At 46.8% G+C, this 22104-nt stretch overlaps 1 long non-coding RNA gene across 2 annotated transcripts in view; it reads left to right on the top strand.

Moving 5' to 3' along the window:
• Positions 1–21203, top strand: part of LOC146019648 (uncharacterized) — a 29528-nt gene extending 8325 nt beyond the window's left edge. Inside the window, exons 2-4 of one of the 2 annotated variants that reach the window (XR_014450634.1) lie at positions 14122–14200; positions 17923–17982; positions 20351–21203. This is a non-coding gene — a long non-coding RNA (uncharacterized LOC146019648). The remainder of the gene's footprint in view (positions 1–14121; positions 14201–17922; positions 17983–20350) is intronic. The other variant, XR_014450635.1, reaches the window with a different exon arrangement.
• Positions 21204–22104: the final 901 nt, after the last annotated feature.

Here is a 22104-nt window from a genome sequence, read left to right as displayed (position 1 = left end):
AAAATCAAAGAGGGGGGTCACATCAACTGCCAGTAAGTCCAGGACAGTGATGTTTGGAGTGGCATTAGGTGTGGCTCCCCTTTTTGAATATTGGACTGTGCTGCAGCCTGACAGCTGCAACTGCCACTGGCAGGGAAGTCCAGAAACAGAGCATTTTGTACCTAATGGAATGGGTCATGTTGGAGGGTATGCAATTGTTTGCATTGGTGTAAGGTCAGCAGAGCAAATGACACCCAGCCGAGGGCGCCTCATTCACACCGGACGACCAACCCGTCAGTAATAAACGTTCCTAGTCGGTATTGCCGCAGATATACATAGAGCCGCATAAACATCCTCGTAGGACTAGAGTCACCTCAGTGTTTGGTAATGGGAGGAATCCTGAGGGAAAAGTGACTGCATTCTTCTAGAACGTGACCACATGTGGGGCGGCGCATAACACATGCCAAAGGTCAACATTCATTATGGAAGACCTAGGGCCGGCAGGTTTTGGAATTAGTCAAGCTCAGTGTACATGAACTGACGATTAATATACTTGGTGTAATGACTGGATCTGCCTATTAGTTACAGCTGGGAATCATATTGGAGAATGAAATATATCTTACCAGTTGTCTCCCATTGTCCATACACTCTCATTTATTTTTCTATGGTTGGTGAGGGTTGAATACAAAGTTGTATATTCAATGCTGATCAGACGAGCTGTGGCTATTGCTCGCCGCCATAGCCGCCCTCAGTATTCAACTGACCTCTTGCACTCGCCGTTTCCACCTAGCTATTTCTAAAAGGCGAGGTGAAAACGGCGTGTGCGGGCGCCAAAATGGCGAGGTTTGCAGCTATATGCAGCGGGCGCCGCTTCCGGATAGAAGAGGAGTCAGTCATGCTGGTGGCATGGCCTGCAGGACTACCTCTGATCCGGATCAAGTAGGGAAATTGACGAGGAGTGACTTGCTGGTGTGGTTTTCAGGCGCTTGGATACAACAGGATCAGGGGATTTAGGTGTCCCTGGACTGCTTACGGGCCTAGCCACAGTTTCTGAACTAAACTTATGAATGAACTTCAGATGACATATAAGGGAGGATGTCCCTAGGTGGCCAACAGCTTTACACCTGCTTATTGCAGCTTTACATAGGCTACATATGGCGAGACAATTGTTGTCCGGATCTGGATAAAAATAATTACAGACCAAAGAGGTGGATTTTTTGGTCTTCTGCCCAGGCATGGCGACGGCCTTTTGCATCCCACGGACAACAACTGCCTCGCCCGGTGCCTCATTTAGGCATCAGCAGCATCCTCCTCCTCGTCAACTTCCCCCTCAGCTCCAGCTACATCAATATCCTCCTCCTGGTGTACAACATTGACACCTTCATTATCAAAATCAGGAACATGACTGTGGGTGCAACTTCCAGCATATGCAGAGGGCGTGCTGTAAATGGTGGAAGGAGCCACCTCTTCCCGTACATTGATGGGAAGGTCAGGCATCACAACCACCAACACCCTTGGACTCTCCTTGGGGATTTGTGATACCGTGTCTTTAGAAGGCTGAGTTGTTTGCTGGGTTTTTCATGACAGCTTAACTCTCTTAAATTTTCTAGTGTGGGAGAGGAGGAGGACTTAGATCATCGTGTGAAGCTGAACTACTAGTCATGAACATAGGCCAGGCCCTTAGCCGTTCCTTGCCACTCCGTGTCATAAATGGCATACTGGCAAGCTTACGTTTCTGCTCAAATGATTTACATTTATTGTTTTGCTTCGTGTTTCTGAACTTTGGCATTTTGGATTGTACATGCCATCTACCATGACATTGGGCATCAGCCTTGGCAGACGAAGTTGATGGCATTTCCTGTTCCTATGTCATGACTAGTGGCAGCAACTTTCTGCCACTAGGAGGACGTGGTTCTTGTTCTTTCACTATTTTATCCTCCAAATTTTTGTTCTCCGTTATCTTTCTGGAGTTATAATAATATGCGGCACAGGAGAGTGTATTTATTTATTTACAGCGTCTTATATAGCGCAGCAGATTCCGTTACAGTGTCTTATATAGCGCAGCAGATTCCATTACAGTGTCTTATATAGCGCAGCAGTTTCCGTTACAGTGTCTTATATAGCGCAGCAGTTTCCGTTACAGTGTCTTATATAGCGCAGCAGATTCCATTACAGTGTCTTATATAGCGCAGCAGATTCCATTACAGTGTCTTATATAGCGCAGCAGTTTCCGTTACAGTGTCTTATATAGCGCAGCAGATTCCGTTACAGTGTCTTATATAGCGCAGCAGATTCCGGTACAGTGTGTTATATAGCGCAGCAGATTCCGTTACAGTGTCTTATATAGCGCAGCAGATTCCGTTACAGTTTCTTATATAGCGCAGCAGATTCCGTTACAGTGTCTTATATAGCGCAGCAGATTACGTTACAGTGTCTTATATAGTGCAGCAGATTCCGTTACAGTGTCTTATATAGCGCAGCAGATTCCGTTACAGTGTCTTATATAGCGCAGTAGATACCATTACAGTGTCTTATATAGCGCAGCAGATTCCGTTACAGTGTCTTATATAGCGCAGTAGATACCATTACCAGGGGCGTAACTAACTATTTAGCGCCCCCCCCCCCCTGCCGCACGTTTATTCGGCGCCCCACCCCCCCACAACCTAACCTGCCCCCCCTTCTTACCCGCGGTCTGCGTCTCGCCCGGCTCTCTGTCGGGACCTTCCTGACGTCACGGTCCCGGCCGGCTCCTGCTGCTACAATGAAAATGGACTCTTAGAAAATGGCTGCCCCCATACTGCAGACAGAAAACTGTCTGCAGTATGGGGGCAGCCATTTTGTAATTGTCAGTTTTCATTGCAGCAGGAGCCGGCCGGGACCATGACGGTCAGGCAGGTCCCGGCAGAGAGCGGGGCGAGACGCAGACCGCAGGTAACTATAGCCCCGCAGCCCCCCCGGCGGTGCCCCCAATTTCTCTGCGCCCCCCCCCGTCACCGCGGGGGCTGCGGAGCTATAGTTATGCCACTGACCATTACAGTGTCTTATATAGCGCAGCAGATTCCGTTACAGTGTCTTATATAGCGCAGTAGATACCATTACAGTGTCTTATATAGCGCAGCAGATTCCGTTACAGTGTCTTATATAGCGCAGTAGATACCATTACAGTGTCTTATATAGCGCAGCAAATTCCGTTACAGTTTCTTATATAGCGCAGCAGATTCCGTTACAGTGTCTTATATAGTGCAGCAGATTCCGTTACAGTTTCTTATATAGCGTGGCAGATTCCGTTACAGTGTTTTATGTAGCGCAGAAGATTCCGTTACAGTGTCTTATATAGCGCAGCAGATTCCGTTAGTGTCTTATATAGAGTGACAGATTCCGTTACAGTGTCTTATATAGCGCAGCAGATTCCGTTACAGTGTCTTATATAGCGCAGCAGATTCCGTTAAGTGTCTTATATAGCGCAGCAGATTCCATTACAGTGTCTTATATAGCGCAGCAGATTCCGTTACAGCGTCTTATATAGCGCAGCAGATTCCGTTACAGTGTCTTATATAGCGCAGCAGATTCCATTACAGTGTCTTATATAGTGCAGCAGATTCCGTTACAGTGTCTTATATAGCGCAGCAGATTCCGTTACAGCATCTTATATTGCGCAGCAGATTCCGTTACAGTGTCTTATATAGAGCGGCAGATTCCGTTACAGTGTCTTATATAGCGCAGCAGATTCCGTTACAGTGTCTTATATAGCACAGCAGATTCAGTTACAGCGTCTTATATAGCGCAGCAGATTCCGTTACAGTGTCTTATGTAGCGCAGCAGATTCCGTTACAGTGTCTTATATAGCGCAGCAGATTCCGTTACAGTGTCTTATATAGCGCAGCAGATTTCGTTACAGTGTCTTATATAGCGCAGTAGATACCATTACAGTGTCTTATATAGCGCAGCAGATTCCGTTACAGTGTCTTATATAGCGCAGTAGATACCATTACAGTGTCTTATATAGCGCAGCAGATTCCGTTACAGTGTCTTATATAGCGCAGTAGATACCATTACAGTGTCTTATATAGCGCAGCAAATTCCGTTACAGTTTCTTATCTAGCGCAGCAGATTCCGTTACAGTGTCTTATATAGTGCAGCAGATTCCGTTACAGTTTCTTATATAGCGTGGCAGATTCCGTTACAGTGTTTTATGTAGCGCAGAAGATTCCGTTACAGTGTCTTATATAGCGCAGCAGATTCCATTACAGTGTCTTATATAGAGTGGCAGATTCCGTTACAGTGTCTTATATAGAGCGGCAGATTCCGTTGTCTTATATAGCGCAGCAGATTCCGTTACAGTGTCTTATATAGCACAGCAGATTCAGTTACAGCGTCTTATATAGCGCAGCAGATTCCGTTACAGTGTCTTATGTAGCGCAGCAGATTCCGTTACAGTGTCTTATATAGCGCAGCAGATTCCGTTACAGTGTCTTATATAGCGCAGCAGATTCCGTTACAGTGTCTTATATAGCGCAGCAGATTCCGTTACAGTGTCTTATATAGCGCAGCAGATTCCGTTACAGTGTCTTATATAGCGCAGCAGATTCCGTTACAGTGTCTTATGTAGCGCAGCAGATTCCGTTACAGTGTCTTATATAGCGCAGCAGATTCCGTTACAGTGTCTTATATAGCGCAGCAGATTCCGTTACAGTGTCTTATATAGCGCAGCAGATTCCGTTACAGTGTCTTATATAGCGCAGCAGATTCCGTTACAGTGTCTTATATAGCGCAGCAGATTCCGTTACAGTGTCTTATATAGCGCAGCAGATTCCGTTACAGTGTCTTATATAGCGCAGCAGATTCCGTTACAGTGTCTTATATAGCGCAGCAGATTCCGTTACAGCGTCTTATATAGCGCAGCAGTTTCCGTTTTGAGGTTATTTATTATATGTGGGTGGCACAGGAGAGTGTACCACACACACACACACACACACACAGCAAAGCCTGAACAAATTAGCCGGATTGAAATAACCCTTCTTTTTATAGTATACACTGGGCTGTCACTGGACTTATATGGCTGTACCACTGGACTTAACAGCAGTACTGGACTTAACGGCAGTATCACTGGACTTCACAGCAGTAGCACTGGACTAGCAGTACCACTGGAATTAACAGCAGTAATACTGGATTTAACAGCAGCACTAGACAGCACAGCACCACTGCATTGGACTTATACAGCAGCACAGGACACCAGCACTAGACAGCACAGGACACCAGCACCGGCCGCAGACTGCACAGTACAAGAGGACTGGACTGCACAGGACACCACAGGACACCACCACTGTGATCAGGTTGCCACCCCACACCAGCCTCCCAGAGATACACAGAGACACAACCTCCCTTAACCCTCTCCAATGCCAGAGTGAAGATGGCGGTGGTTGTGGGGGACTAATATATATGGATCTCGCATGAATCCGACGCTGGGATGATGATGTTTTGCCTCATTCTGCGAGCCGAGCTTGGTGGGAAATACCAAATCGGTGCTAGGATCGCAGTTTGGATCCCTGCCGTTCGGTGTCGTTCCGATTTCAGAAATCCGGACACGCTCATCCCCAATTAGAACATTGTTGTTGTTATGTCACGAGTTTCAGCTGTGCAATAGTGCCACCACAGTCTAAGTGGTGACTTGGGGCAGTCAGAGTCCTGGGGGCGGAGACTCACTGCAGATTCTCTGCGGTCTGGCTGTCTGCATGCTGAAAATGGCCTTCCAAAAAATGTCCGCTGCCTTGGAGGAGACAAATGCTAGAGGTCAACCTGGACTTCTAGCAATTGCCAGAGGAGTAAAACATGTACTTTGCTACCTGGAAGTGCTAGATTTTGGGAGCACTGCCACACGGTGAGCACTAAACCCCTGGCAACAAGCAAGAAACCCCTGGCAGCGAGCATGAAACCCCTAGTAAGAAACAAGAAATTCCTGGCAATGAGCATGTAATCCCTGGCAATGAGTATGTAATCCCTGGCAACAAGCATGTAACCCCTGGTAACAAACAAGTAACTCTTGGCAATGAGCATGTAACTCCCTGGCGAACACATGCCAACAAGTGTGAAACATCTGGCAACAAGCACAAAACCCATGGAAATTAGCATGTAACCGCAGGCAACGAGCAAAAAAAACTGGCTAACGAGCATGTAACCCATTGTAACAAGCAAGATACCTCTGACAATGAGCATGTAGGTAAAACAATAATAATGTATAGGGGGGAGGGATTTTTGCAGGTGCCTTTTCACCAATGCAGGGAAATACCACTAATGATTCCATTTAAATGTACCTAACTCTGATTTATTTTTTCCCAAAAGGTAACAGTTTCTTAATGTGGGGAGATTTATACATGCTTCAGGGAGTCAGGGAGATTGCTGGTATTTCAAGGAGTCTCCTGCACTATGCAGGAGGGTAGGCAACTATGGGATGAGGCCCCAAAGGAATAACTAAGGAGCTGGCGTTGTGCATGTCAGGTCTGTCAGAGGTGGATTTCCCCTTACACCTCCAGTTTCTTGCCACCCATGAAGCTTAAAACTATTTTTGTTATATTTATGTTTCCAATAAGTCCTCGGAGTAAGCGAACGGCGCTGAGCTTATACAATCAAATCCCCTTTGTCACCTGTATGGTACGTAACATAACCAAATGATGTTCTTGCAGCTCAGCAAGGGACAGAAAATCTGAGGGCCTCCTGAGACAGGGACGCACAATGTAAGCACAATACGTGACAGATGACATCCTGCATTGAATACAATCACACAGAATGAATGGAATCTCCAACTCATTTCTTTCTGGAAACAAAGAAGTGATGTTTTCCATTTATGGTTAATTAAATCTACTTAATGCAGTTAATTGCCTCGGTTTCATGCCAACATGTGCAGGTGTTCCTGCTCATGTTTGGGTGGTCACGCAGGGGGAAGAAGGGGGAGGAAGACAAACATTGCGCTGTCCTTTCACGAGACGGGAGACAGTGACTTGTTGAGGAAGTTGTTAACGGTAGGAAGCTGCAGTCAGAGTCAGGGGACTTCTCACACTCTTCCTAATGCTCAGGAGGGGCCGGCACACTTCATCAGGGGCAAAGTGATCACTTGTGACCCAGGGGGTTATTCTGGTTGGTTTGCAAAAGCAAATTTCTTCTTTAATGGACAAAACCATGGGCATTATTCTAGTTCACTCTTTCTGACAAAATCCTTCTTAGATTATTATTATTATTATTATTATTATAATTTTATTTATAAGGCGCCACAAGTGTTTCGCAGCGCCGTACAAAGGAACAATACAGGCAGTAGCGCACGCAGGGGGGGTTTCTGAGTACCCAGAAACCCCCCCAGGAGTCTAAGGACCCTAGCCTGAAAGCTGAAGGTCCCCTCTTTCCATGGGTACAAGAATTTTAAAAATCAGCCCTTGGGAACTGGAGATATCTGACTTCAAAGCAGTGGTCCCCATCCAAGCCTGTTAATTGCTCTTCCCAGTGAGATATTTCAGGTTCTGTCTGACATAGAGTTTTTCTGAGGGTATATTCCAAAAGCTGGGACTCTCCCCCTTTGAGGGACACTAGTAGCTTGTCTCTACTGTTCCCAGAACCAGAGATATCAGCCTTCCAGCAGCTGGTTACTGCTCCAGCTCCTCACACCTGGTATGTAGTTTTATATACTCATTGGCAGATTGCTCTGCCTCCTGAACTCTGATCCCCTAGTCCCCAGTATCATTCGGTAGGTGGGATTCTCTAGTTGTTAATTCCATTAAAATCTTAGAAATCTATTTCTGGGAACTGGAGATATCTGCAGTCAAGCAAGCTGTCCTCCCACCAGAAAATTATGAATAATAAGCCCACTCCACTATACACCCCTCCTCTGCATATTAAACATCCTCTACCACCCTGGAAGTTATGTATCAGGGCCCCTTCATTCAGCCCAATGCCCCCTTCTCCCACCTCATCTCCCACCATCTGTCCAGTAAAGGGGTAATTAGTGGAAATTACTGATCCAGGCCCTACATGCTGTGCGATTGATATAATACCCCCTACCACCCGTGGTACATTAAAGCTTCCCCCACCCCTACCGCTGGAGGATCGGTAGGTGCCCCAATACATTGTTATGCCCAGGGGTCTGCACTGTTGTTGACGCCCCTGTATGTATATATATATATATGTATGTATGTGTACATATATATATATTTTATTATTATTATTTATATACATTTGGTCTATCTATAATACTTTAACTGAACCGGCATATACTGGGTCACCTAAGTGTCCATCTCCGTGCTTTGCTCCGCCCCTCTGGAAACCCCCTTCTGAAAATCCTGCGTTTGCCACTGACAGGGGCCCTTATTCTGATCGGTGCGGATATTCCCGCTTGCGTACGGGCCGCCGATGTTTATCGTCTGCGCATGTGCAGAGGTCACTCTGCGCATGTGCAGGCGATTTCGCCGCACGGATTCTTTATACGCCGCACAGGGGGCGTAGAGGGGCGTGAGGGGCTACTTATCCTCATTACCCTATGCATACGCCCCCCGTTTCATGGGCGTTCCCATGCAAACGCGGGGCGTATGCATGGTAATGAGGCCGTGACGCGTGGGTACGGGGCGGGCATCTGACATCGCCGGATGTCAGCTGCCCGCCCCCATACAAGATTTCACACGGACAAGTGTCCGTGTGGTCTTGTGTTGCGGGACCTGGTGGAGCGTGCGGCCCTGCATTCGATGTTCGGCGACCATCGAATGCAGGGGCTGCTCCCACCATGGAGGAGGCGTATCCCCGTCCACATTCATGCAGACCGCCACATATCCGCATACGGACGGAGGTGGCGATCCGTATGGAAGGCGGGGATTCGCCAAGACGGACATCACCGCATATTTCTGATCGGGCCGCACCGATCAGAATAAGGGCCTGGGAGACAAAACTTGGCATAACATTGAATAAATAACAAAAATACAGTACAAATAAAGAGCACCACAGTTCAATACACATTACAGCTTAAATGTAAGTAGTGAGGACCCAATCAAACTAGAGGCTTGAGCAGAGGCGTAACTAGACCTTTGTGGGCCCCATAGCAAAATTCTGAATGGGGCCCCCCTGTGCTTCGCGATAGTGGGGAGGAGTGGGGATTGAGGTGATGGGTGTCAGAACAGCATATAGGGGGTGAGGCGTGACAGGGGAGGGTGAACATGGAGGTGTCATGTATACAGTTACTAATATTTATATTTGTGTGTACACACTACACACTACATAGGGGCAATAATAGCAATAGTAATAGGGGCAGTGACAGAGGTACTGTAGTGATGGTAGCAATGATAGCAGCAGTGATAGTGGAAGTAATTGTGGTAGTGATGGTGTTGTGACAGCGTTAGTGATGGTGACAGTAATGGGGGTAGTAATAGTGGCAGTGATGGCAGCAGTGACAACGGCTGTGATAGGGTTAGTGATGGAGGTAGTGATAGTGGCAGTGATAGTGACTGTGATGGGGAATAGTAATAGGGGCATTGATGGTTGTAGTAACAGGGGTAGTAATAGTGGCAGTGATGGGGGTAGTAATAGTGGCAGTGATGGGGGATAGTAATAGTGGCAGTGATGGGGGCAGTAATAGCGGCAGTGATGGGGATAGTAATAGTGGCAGTGACGGGGCTAGTGATGGGGGTAGTAATAGCGGCACTGATGGGGGTAGTAATAGTGGCAGTGATGGGGCAGTAATAGCAGCAGTGATGGGGTAATAATAGCAGCAGTGATGGGGATAGTAATAGTGGCAGTGATGGGGATAGTAATAGTGGCAGTGACGGGGCTAGTGATGGGGGTAGTAATAGCGGCAGCAATGGGGGTAGTAATAGCGGCAGTTATGGGGGATAGTAATAGTGGCAGTGATGGAGCAGTAATAGCAGCAGTGATGGGGGTAGTAATAGTGACAGTAATGGGGATAGTAATAGTGGCAATGACGGGTCTAGTGATGGGGCAGTAATAGCAGCGGTGATGGGGTAATGATAGGAGTTATTGGGGTAGTGAAAGCGGCAGTGATGGGCAGTGGCATAATAATAGAGGGTGCGACTTGGGGGGGGGGGGGGTGAGGCTCCAGCAGCCTATCCCCTGCACCCTCTAATTAAATATTTTACTCACTTTTTATTTGTAATAATCCCCGGATTTACGTCCCACACAGCCGCACTGTACTTACATGGAGGTAGAAGACAGGAGGAAGCAGCATCAAGAACGTCTGCTTTGTGTAATGCACAGGGCTGGCTACACGGTGACGGCAGTGTACGGGGAAGGAGGCAGGAGCAGGGAGCCGCGTCTTCTGCAGATTCTGTCAGTGTAGCTGAGCCTGCGGTAGCGGAGCCAGGGCTGCTTGGATGACGGACACTGACTAATACAGTGGCAGCCCCGGCTCCGCTACTCCAGGCTCAGCTACACACACTGACTGAATCTGCAGCAGAAGACGGTTCCCTCCTCCCCTCTCCCTCCGTGTAAGTGCGGCTGTGCGCGACGTAAATCTAGGTGATTATTAGAAATAAAAAATTAGGAAAACATTTTTAGAGGGTGCAGGGGATAGCTTGCTGGGGCCTCGGGCCCCCAAAGCGACCGGGCCCCATAGCAGCTGCATCCCCTGCACCCTCTATAGTTACGCCACTGGGCTTGAGGCCAATGATGGAGATGAGTATGAAGATGGTCACTGAGTGTTGGAGTAAAGGAGAGCTGTGAGTGAAATGTGAAGAGAAGTGGGCTTTGACAACAGGAAGGAAGAGGGCCCTACTCGGAGGAGTTTAAAATCTAGTAGGAAGGGGAGACAGCCAGATTACAAGAGGTGCAAGCAAGTGGGTGGTGGTTAGATAGCAGGATGTAAACAGGCAAGGGGTCGGAGAACCAGCTGGTTTATGCAGTGGAAGGGTACGCTTTGATGAATAGGTGAGTTTTCAGTGCCCGTTTGAAGCTTTGCAAGGTCGGGGAGAGTCTAATGGAGCGAGGGAGTGCGTTCCACTGAAGGGGTGCAGCACGGGCAAAGTCCTGTACTCTAGCATGGGAAGCAGTGATCAGGGTGGAGGAGAGACGACAGTCATCAGCTGACCGTAGAGGGCGGGAGGGTGTATGAATGGATGGACAAAACCGTGTGCACTGCAGGGGGGTAGATGTAAAATGTGCAGAGAGAATTAGATTTGGGTGCGTTATTTTGTTTCAGTGCAGGGAAAATACTGACTGCTTTATTTTTACACTGCAATATAGCAGGGTTGCCGACCCTCCCGGAATTTCCGGGAGTCTCCCGAAAATCGGGGCTCCCTCCCGGCCCCCCGGAAGGGTGGGCAACCCTCCCGGATTCAGGGGGGACCCCCGCTGTACCCCGGATCGCGGCATTAAAATGCCGCAATCCTCGGGTCTCAGAGGAGGGGGCGGAGCTAAAATGACACAATCGCGTCATTTTAGCCCCGCCCCCTCCACGGAGATCACTACATTAGCTGGTTTAACAGCATGGGGCGGGGCTTAGTGATGTCACGCTTAAGCCCCGCCCCCTGAGCGGCTACTGAATCTCTCCTCTCCGGGCTTCTCCCGGAGAGGAGAAGAAGAAAGTCGGCAACCCTGCAATATAGATCTCACTTTGAAGTAAAACCCCACCCAAATCTAATTCTCTCTGCACAAGTAACATCTGCCCCACCTGCAGTGCACATGGTTTTGTCCATCTAAGAAGGATTTTGTCAGAAAGAGTGAACTAGAATAAGGCCCCATGTGCACTGCAGGTGGGGCAGAGAAAGTCACATTTGGGTGAGTTATTTTTTTTCTGTGCACGGTAAATACTGGCGGCTTTATTCTTACACTCAGGGCTATTTTTCAGCAGGCTCCAGCAGGAACTGAGGCCCTTATTCTAGTTCACTCTTTCTGACAAAATATTTCTTAGATGGACAAAACCATGTGCACTGTAGGTGAGGCAGGTGTTACTTGTGCAGAGATAAATAGATTTGGGTGGGGTTTTACACCTGCCTTACCTGCAGTGCACATGGTTTTGACCATCTAAGAAATATTTTGTAAGAAAGAGTGAACTAGAATAAGGGCCTCAGTTCCTGCTGGAGCCTACTGAAAAATAGCCCTGCTTACACTGCAATTGAGATTTCAGTTTGAACACACCCCACCCAAATGTAACTCTCTCTGCACGTGTTACATCTGCCCCACCTGTAGTGCACATGGTTTCGTGTATTTGAGAAGGAATTTGCCCTTGCGAGTGAACCAGAATAAGGTCCAAGATGTACTAAAAAGAATGAATGATAACTGCGCTAAAATGGAGGTGTTATAACACAAATATACTGTACTGCTAGATCTGAGAGGAATCTTTTAAAATGACTTATATCCAAATGTAGATGAGCCCCAAAGCAGTTAGTAAGAGCTACTATACTTGGTAAAGTGCTGGGAAATGGTGCTGATGGTTCAATGTAACTGTATCTATCTCTCATTCCTTTTTTCCCAAAACAATTTAACAGTATAATGTGGGCTAGGTGAAATGAGGGAGATTGGTAGCAGGGGTTAAAGTGAGGGGGAATGGGGTGGAACTGAGGGCTTTATTCTAGTTCACTCTTTCTGACAAAATCCTTCTTAGATGGACAAAACCATGTGCACTGCAGGTGGGGCAGATGTAACATGTGCAGAGAGATTTAGATTTGGTTGTTATTTTGTTTCTGTGCAGGGTAAATACTGAATGCTTTATTTCTGCACTGCAATATAGATCTCACTTTGAAGTAAAACCCCACCCAAATCTAATTCTCTCTGCACAAGTTGCATCTGCCCCCCAGCAGTGCACATGGTTTTGTCCATTTGAGAAGGAATTTGCCTTTGTGAGTGAACCTGAATAAGGGCCTTACTCCAATGCGCTGCAGAGTGAGAGATGTTGGATTACATTTGGAAACCTACCTCTAAAATTCCTATGTTTGCCACTGATGGTATAATGGATAGTCTCTAGAGGCTGGTCTGGTCACACGGGGTCCACCAACATGTTTCGCTATGGTAGCAGCTTTTTCAAGGTGTGAAAAAGCTTGAAAAATCTGCTACCAGATAAAACGTAAAACGTGTGAGTGTGGCTCTAGAGGGGTGCCGCGCTGGGGAGGAGGGGGAGGATGCTTATCTCCATTTCTCCCCGGCTGGCAACCCTTCCGTTTGACGGTGGCGTCAGCTTGTGCGATGGCAGCAGGGCCCCGGCATGGAGGAACTTGCATCCAAGAGGATTCAAGTTCCTCCAATAGGCTTTCAGCCTTTTGACTAGAGCGCCCAGCGTGAGCCAATCAGTGCTCACGGCTGGGCGGCCAATCAGGAGAGGCCTCGGCGAGCCAGTCAGGGCTCGCCACATGATAGCTCCACCCGCCCCCAGCATCTTATAATAGACACTGCGGAGTTGCGGAGCATAGTCTGGCGGTGGCAAGGGAACGAGGCCCTGGGCCTGTGCAGCCATTTCAGGCATGTGCACCCATTTTAGTTCTTAGGTCTGGCAGCCATCTTAGTCTCTTAAAGTCTGTGTCCACCATTTTAAGCCTCATAAGGCTCATGCCCCATAACTAGGTTTCCTAAGGCCGAGGTTCTTGTTTAGGTTTGTGGTTTAATCCGATAAAGGAAAGTCCGCACTCCTGAAGAGTCCTGGGCTTTGCGGCAGGTCTTCCTTGGTCTATCGAGTATGGAAAGAAGGAACGGTAGTTTCCTCTATGTGTTCACCGCAAGAGGGTGTGGTATCAAAGTAGTCTTTCCCCCACAGATTTTTGACACAGGGATAGATGGCTGTCTACCCAGGTATTGTGTCCACCCCAAAGGTATTCCCCACTGGCGTTTGCGCATTTGTTAAATAGGGCATTGGCTTCACACACACCTGTGTAATTTGCTAAGGTATTTTTTTTGCTGTTGTATGATCGTCCTGTTGTTACAGTTTAGGGACAGTTTTTGATTTGTAGAGAGGCTGTTGTGTTTCTTGCGGCCGTAGGAGAGACTCCATTAAAACCCCTTCATGCAATAATGCGAGTAGGTGAAGTTTTGGTGGCTGAGGCCTCGTGTCAATGATGATTTTCATCTAACCGGTGAAGATCGCAGCCACCTGTGGGTGCTCACCGCACTCACCCGTATTTAGGCGCGAACAGCTTGTGGTTTACAGGTTTTATTTCCTTTCTTTTGCAGTCATACCCACAGTGTGTTGACGTGTCCCAGAGGTGATCCAATCTGTGTCCATCGGCTCTCGTGGTTTGTGCCTAATGGTGTAAGTCTATTTTCTGTGCTTTCACAGTTGGTGGACCATTTAAAGGTGATAACTACAGTTTTTTTTTTAATTTTATTGAAAAATACATTTAGCTCATACTAAAAAAAAGTCACGGCCCGGTAATTGTAATCCACTGCTTTGAAATCCCTGTGTATGACTACCATAAATGGGTCCTGATTCAGACCTGCAATTTTTGCAGATGAGCAAAACCATGCTGCACTGCAGGTGGGGCAGATGTAACAAGTGAAGAGAGAGTTAGATTTGGATGGGGTGTGTTCAAACTAAAATCTAAATATCAGTGTAAGAATAAAGCAGCCAGTATTTACCCGGCACAGAAATAAACTAACTCCCCGAATCTAAAGCTGCGTACACACTGGCTGATATATCGTCCATTCGATTGAATGGGCAATATCGATGCACATCGCCCAATGTGTACAAGCGATATATATATATCTGTGAACTGCGTCGTTCACATATATATTGCGTCGGCTGTGCACCACAGTCGGTGCCCGATAAATCTATAGATATATCGGTGCATCTGTGTTTTGTCTACGGGCGATCTGCCGACTGCTCGTACAGCCGCTCCGGGAACCACCGGTGATTGACATCTCAGTGGGTGGGCGCATGCAAAATTTTTCAATAAATATTTATGAATTAAAATGATAAGTAGAGCTTTAATAAAATTTGCAATTATAAGAATAAAACCATTTAGAAAAAATGTTTTTGTTCTGATATTGCTTCATTAGAATGAATGATTAATTAACGCTTACTTAGATGCTGTTACAAGAATAGGTTCCCTCTAGCACAAAAGGGCAATGAATACATAACATATTAATAAGGCTTCTTACGATTTGAGTATTTAATATGACTTAAACAACGGTAAGAAAAGGCTTTTCGCTGGCTCGGCCCAGGAGACTGCAGTTATAAAGCAAGTGTGCGAGGCAGTAGCAGCGCCTTATCTATCAGTGATGGGGAATTGTTGGCAGCTTAAGCCGCTGTCTGTGTGGACAGCAGACACGACACCTGGAGGCGCCTCAGTGATGCGCTTGCTATTTTTTAGTGTCTCGTTACAAAGCGCTTGTCAGAATAAGCAAATAATATATTTGTCATAATTTAAGTCATTAAAGAAGACTAATTAGTTCAAATCTGAATCAAGGTACCAGATTCTATCTATTATCTTCTAGAAGGTGCTATATAAACAAGAAGTAGATTCTGATTGGTTGCTGTGGGCAACATCCTAACTTCGATAGAACTCCCATGTTAGTAAATACCCCCCTGCCCCCGCCCCTCCTGTGTCTGCACTGACATTTTGGCTTGAGTCCACAGGAGCCAGACTTTTCCAAATCCGTACCTGACATACCCTAACTTATCCCAACAGCTCATTCATCTAGGGCTCATGGATTACACAGGTCTGCGGCTGATAAGAAGCAGGTGATGGACTGCAGGCTGGAAGTCGGCCAGACACAGAACATGTGTAATTCAGGAAAAGTCAGTTGATGTTATTTATCAAGTTATCAACAGTCCATCGCAGACTAAAGCCCTGTACACATGCATCGATTTTTCCAGATTTTCGATTCGATTTTGCTTATAGAAGCAAAATCGAATCCCAAACGAAATCGAATGATTTTTGTGTCACTTTTGATCTACATATCTACATCTACATATCTACCATGTGTTTCATGCCCAGAGTTAGACCGGCCGGGCCGCGGGCAGGTGAAAGAGCTGCAGCTGTTGCTGCCAGGGCTGAGTTCCCGGACATTGTATAGTCCGGGACAGCCACCCGTCCGGACGCCGGTCTAAATTATCGGACTGTCCGGAGTAATCCCGGGCCGGGTGGTAACACTACCCCCGCCCCTAGTGGTCCTTGGGGATGCCTCCATAGAACAGCCAGTATAGCCAGCCACCGCCCGTCACTGCCACCGCCCGTCACTGCCTCCAAGGAGGTGGTACAAGACCTTAAAGGGTTATAGATAAAAGGGTTGACAGTGTCTACCTAGTTACTCAATAGGTCAACACAATAAGGTCAACATGCACAAGGTCAACAGTAACAAAAGGTCAACACAAGCAAAAGAATGACGAGGGGTCAATGTCGACCTATTGATGGTCAGTAATTAGTAACGCTGTCCTGACCATACTTTTTAAATTGTAATGATAATTGCTATTTATCAATAAGTATGTATACTTATGTATCAATACCTATTTCCCTATAGATTGTAAGCTTGCGAGCAGGGCCCTCCTACCTTTTGACTCTCTGTAAATACTCTGTTTGTTGTATCACTGTCTCCTTTGTAAAGCGCAACGGAATCTGCTGCGCTACATAAGTAACTGTTAATAAATAAATAAGTAGGAATAGGGGAATATTACTGTTCAGTGAATTTCTTTCACAATGTTAAAAAATAAACCCCTAAGTCAGCTGAGCGTGAACTGTTGGGGGTATGTTTGGGAGACCTTCTCCTAATACCCCCTTGCTGTTTTGCTGATGCCCTGCCACAAACAGGTTGCTCATAGCATTCCGTTACCGGCATAGGCAAATGCAAGGGTCGGGGGGGTGTTTCTGGTTGCCCGGAAACCCCGCTCCTCTTGGGAAGTGCCTTAAATGATGACAACAATAGCACTGTATATACAGTATACGGTATACACAGTAATATGATCAGTTTAGCTGCCACCACATCATGCAGTGTAAGGGGCAGAGCTGCTGCACAGGCCCAGTGTACCAGCTTCTTCTACCACATTTACTGTATGTGTGGCTCTGAGCCCTCAAACATCGCAATGGACCAGAGAGCAGCTTCCAGGAGGAAGAGACAGGAGCCTTACCATGAAGAGGGAGATTGTGAGCTTAGAAAGTGCAGCACTGGCTCTATTATGTTTGTTTATGCATTTATTATATTTTTAACCTTTTTCTGATCACTTATCTTATTTAAATGATTGAAACAGCCTATACTATAGACCAGGCATGTCCAAACATGTTGCCCTCCAACCCTTGTGAAACTACAAGTCCCATCATGCCTTGCCACCGTTTTGCTATTAGGTAATGCTAAAACTATGGCAAGGCATGCTGGGATGTATAGTTTCACAACAGCTGGAGGGCCACAGTTTGGACATGCCCGCTATAGACCATCTGTACTGTTAAATATTAATACTGTATTCCATACAGTATCCAGTGTATACTGTAAAAAAGACCAATTTTACCAATTTTCAGGGCTGTTACCACTCCCACAGGCTCCTGGGCTTACTCCAATGCCCTGCATAGTGGGAGATTTTGGATTATATTTGGAAACCCCCTCTAAAAATCCTACGTTTGCCACTGACCGGGCTCTTATGTTTCTGTTTTGGTAATAAGGTGACCTCTTAGTCACATGGGTGACATAGGCCAATCAGCAGCTGTAGCATCATACGAATGTTCCATAGCCAGCAACACTGAACTCCCGCAGACGTCCCTGCTGCATCACTTTCCCTAATAACAAGCAGCAGCAGTAATTCACACATTAATAACTTGCAGCTGGAGCAGATCTACACATAACCTCAGTGCACTCTCATTAGAACAGGCTGGGTGTCTCTTCAGCTCCTCTCAGGCAGAAAGAGCAAGTAATACAGGAGTATTATTTAGCAATTATGGGCCTCTCATAGTCATTAAGGGAGGGCCGCACTACACTACTTCCACAGAGAAAGACCTTGAGCGTAGGGCATGACAGATGTGACAGCTACACCATATGTCTTTTCAGTGCAACCAGAATTTTCCGCTCCGGTGATATTTACAAGCATGAAGCTGATGTCTGCAACAGGTAATAGAAGCGTTCTACCCAGAAGCCTTTGCAGGAGGCAGCGGTTGTTGTGTATGGAGAAAACACAGCTGTATAACTAGATCTTTTTATTAGGGATGGCCATCGGTGCAGTCACCATCGATGGCGATACTGCAACCAACCATCGATAGTAATAAACTATTTGTGATGGATGACCATCAATAGTTTTTACCTATCAATGGTCATCCATTTTCAGGAGAGCAGGCAAGTATGAGTTACTGTAAACTATGACAGTGAAGCTTCTTCACACTTGCTTCAGTATACCCAGAAAAAGGGACAGACCCCCAAACTCCGCGTGCTGCTGTCTGGGAGCATCTGGCAACATGCAGCAGATGCGTTATGATGTCATGTTATCATGTTTGGCAGGACAACAGCTTTACACATGAAAGTAATGGCGTGGCGAGCGGACTCGGATACCTTCACAGTTATACGCGTCCCCTCGCGGGCTTCACAGGTGTCCGTGGCGACGCGCTTACCTGTGAAGCCCGCGAGGGGACGCGCTTACCTTCGGGGCTCGGTGGCTCGCTACGCTCGCCACACTATTCTATTCTCAACTCCACGCCGACGTGGATAGTGGGGGTATGAAAAGGTCGGAGGACACGTACCGCCGCCCCTCGCGGGCTCGCTGCGCTCGCCAAGCTTCGGGTTGACGTTGATCGTGGGGTGCCGTTAAAAATTGTGGGGGCCATTTCAGACTTCAGGGGGACTATTAGGGCTCTGTGGCCCATTTAACATTGTTTCCTATGGAAAAATCGCGGGCATTGAGGCATTTAGCACTAAAATCGCATCCAATCTGACTTTTAACATTGGTCCCTATGGGAAATCGCGGGCATCGCATCGCACCCGTTTTTTAGTGCATGCGATGGTCGCGATGGGCGCCGTTCTAAGTAAAGAGTACCCTATAATCATATAGGATATAAGTGATTGTTTTTTTCTTGGCAATATGAAAAGACTCTTCCATGACAACAACATTTGTGGGTGGCTGAGCCACCCGGTGTCTTGCCCTTGGACATTGCTTACGGTGGACTAGTACTTACATTTCTTCTACCGCGCCTGTGAATTTGTTCTGCGGTTCCGTATGAACAGAATTGAAGGGCCTGAGTTCCACCACCTCTAACGGTAGAGAGTACTAGTTCCCCCTCCACCACAGCGCTGCACAGTAATTTAGACTTGCCTGTTACCACAGTTATCCAAGTAACGGGGTCGAGCGATCAAAGGAACCATAACTGATTTAATGAGCCATTCGCAGTTTTACTGTACCGGCCGTGTGTACTTACACGTGCATGGCTTAATCTTTGAGACAAGCATATGCTACTGGCAGGATCAACCAGGTAGCTCTCGGGTCCCGACAATCAATACCCCAGACAGTCCAGACAGTCAAAACCCCGATACTCGGGGTCCCGACAGCCACCAGCTATTCTTCCTCGTGGGGGCCCATAGAGGGAGAATAAAATAGGGTAAGCGCAGCGAGCCCGCAAGGGGCTTTGTTGCACTTGGCCCACTGTCTGAGTCCGGCCAGTCGGGATCCTGATGTCGGGCTAATGACTGCCCATATACCACACCCCTTACCACCACCCACACACCAAAATGGCCTTTCCAGAATTTTAGATGAACATGTGGAGGTGATGTCATAGAACATGCATGTCTAAACTGTGGCCCTCCAGCTGTTGTCAAAATACACATCCCAGCATGCCTTGCCATAGTTTTAGCATTCCTAATAGCAAAACTGTGGCAAGGCATGATGGGACTTGTAGTTTCACAACAGCTGGAGGGCCATACTTTGGACATACCTTTCTTAGGAGTTCAAAACCTGCCGTTTGCTTTCCACAAGGATGTCTCACTGAGTCACCCCTAATTTCGTGATATTTCGATATTGAGGCACCTAGGCATGATGTAGCCCCCTTACAACCACCTTATAATGCCACCTGCACATTACAGCTTGATGCAATGGCGTAAGTTCGCTCCAGTTGCCCGGAGGCAAGATATATATTGTGCCCGCTCCTCCTCCCCCACAACCTAATATATGTCTGTCCTGAAATTTATACTTTATGTGTTCAATATATATCTATATCGCTTTCTATATATGTCTGTATCTATATATATAGAGAGAGAGAGAGAGAACACACATATTTCTCAGAACTCGGCCACAGAAGTGATATCATTGGCTTTCAATTAACTTATTTAACCTTGCAGGGGAGGAGAGGTGCCCCCTTGAGAGCAAGAGCCCGGTCGGCAGATGACTCCATTGCCTCCCAGAGTTCTGCCTCTGGCTTGATGTTGTGTGATCTCTGCTTCTCCCTTACTGCCCAGTTAGGATGTATGTCCTGTTTTATGTTGTTATATATGACAGGAATAAGACTCACGAGCGTGGGAAGGAGAAACTGTGGCGCACAGACAGAGCGCACTACCACTGACGGTGAGACAGTGAAGCGCCTTTTGAAGAGGAACCCTCCAAAGAAATAGAGGCCACCCATTGTCTGTGGCTGAGACACATGAGCATGGTTAGAGTGCTTTCGGCGTGGAAAAGAGACAGAAACATATAGGAGACCAAGTGTGGACGGAGACTGTCTTTCCAACACAATGAGCCACTAAGTTTTTTCTTCTTTATTCCTTATATTTTTTACCAGTTGACTTTTGTCAGACAGTTTGGAGGCTGTGATGACCTGGAAACAGTTTTATGATTTATCTGATTGATTACTTTTGTCTTGCACTCAACCTCGCAGAACAATGGGCAACAAGTTCCATTTCCGCCTCTCCGCCGATATTGTCCACTTCCTCAGCCAAACGATGAAGGATTCCCAGGCGAGGAGCTGCGAGGGTCTCATTTGCCGGCCTGGAACACTTCATAACTCAGGGCGGAAAGAGAAGTCTTTTGAGGTTTTATACAATAAAGAGCGAAGCGTGTTTATAGAGGGACAGCTGGCAGCCCTGCCATCACACTGACACCCAGTCTGTGGGGCGCTATCTAAGGACCTTCTACTTACTGTACATGTTTTGTTCAATGGGAGAAGATGATTAATGAACATTTTCTTTTGTGATAGCTGGTGCCACGGGCGTACATGACATATGCTGTTATTTACAAGTTCTAAAAACAAACTTACTGGGCCCTGTGTCAGCAACGGGGGGAGAGCTGCACCAATCACAGAGCCAGTAAGACGTTTCCCCAGTTTATTTTTAGTTTTATGAGAAATGTGGTTCTTCATCTTGCAGAAATTTATGTGCAATCTCTGCTTAGAGCTGTTAATAGATTTTACTATGATCCGTTATTTTTGGCCCATCGACAAGTAGTCTGATGTGAAGTGGCTTTAATGTGTTTTAAAAATATATTTTAACATTGCCCTCTACCCTACTCCATGTATTGTTTGCCACTAGCCCTCTCGCACATCACCATTCCCCACGTCATCATATCACATTTGTTACATGTGTGTGTGCTGAAACTGAAATCTAAATTGCAGTGTAAAAATAATGCAGCCAGTATTTACCTTGCACAGAAACAAAATAACTCACACAAATCTAACTCTATTTTCACAGGTTACATCTGCCCCCCCTGCAGTGCACATGGTTTTGCCCATTTTCCGAACAAATTTGTACTGAGCTCAGATCTGAATAAGGCCCAAAGAGAGGATTGCGGTGGTACTTGTAAATAAGCAGCTGTCTCCCAGCGCAGGCTACTGGTACTGAGAGCACATGGCAGCCATTGGGAGAAGCAGACACTGTACTGGACTAACCACACTACAGTATATAACAGGAGCGTACTACGACTGTATATGATTCCTTTCTAAAGCTAAATACCAGCTGTTGGTTTATATGACATTTAGAGATTGTATGCAGATGTCTGTTTGAGTCAGTATTCATCATCAACATCTATTCATTCATTATATTGGTTGCATTATAGGACTGATTCAGGCCTGCTTACTAGGCTGCATATATTCGCATTTGCTGCCTGTCGAGGTAGGTAACCGTTGCCCCATCGAGCACCCCCGCGTGCGTGCGCGCCGGGCGAGTCCTCGCATGCGGATGTGTACACTAGCACATCCTCTCACATGCGGTCATAAGAAAGAAAAAAGTTTTGCACATGCGCATTTATTTGCGCATGTGCAAACC

The sequence above is a fragment of the Crinia signifera genome, chromosome 7 (genome assembly GCF_055691185.1).
Source record: "Crinia signifera chromosome 7, ASM5569118v1, whole genome shotgun sequence".
Classification (NCBI taxonomy): Eukaryota; Metazoa; Chordata; class Amphibia; order Anura; family Myobatrachidae; genus Crinia; species Crinia signifera.
This window is presented reverse-complemented; position numbering and strand designations above follow the sequence as displayed.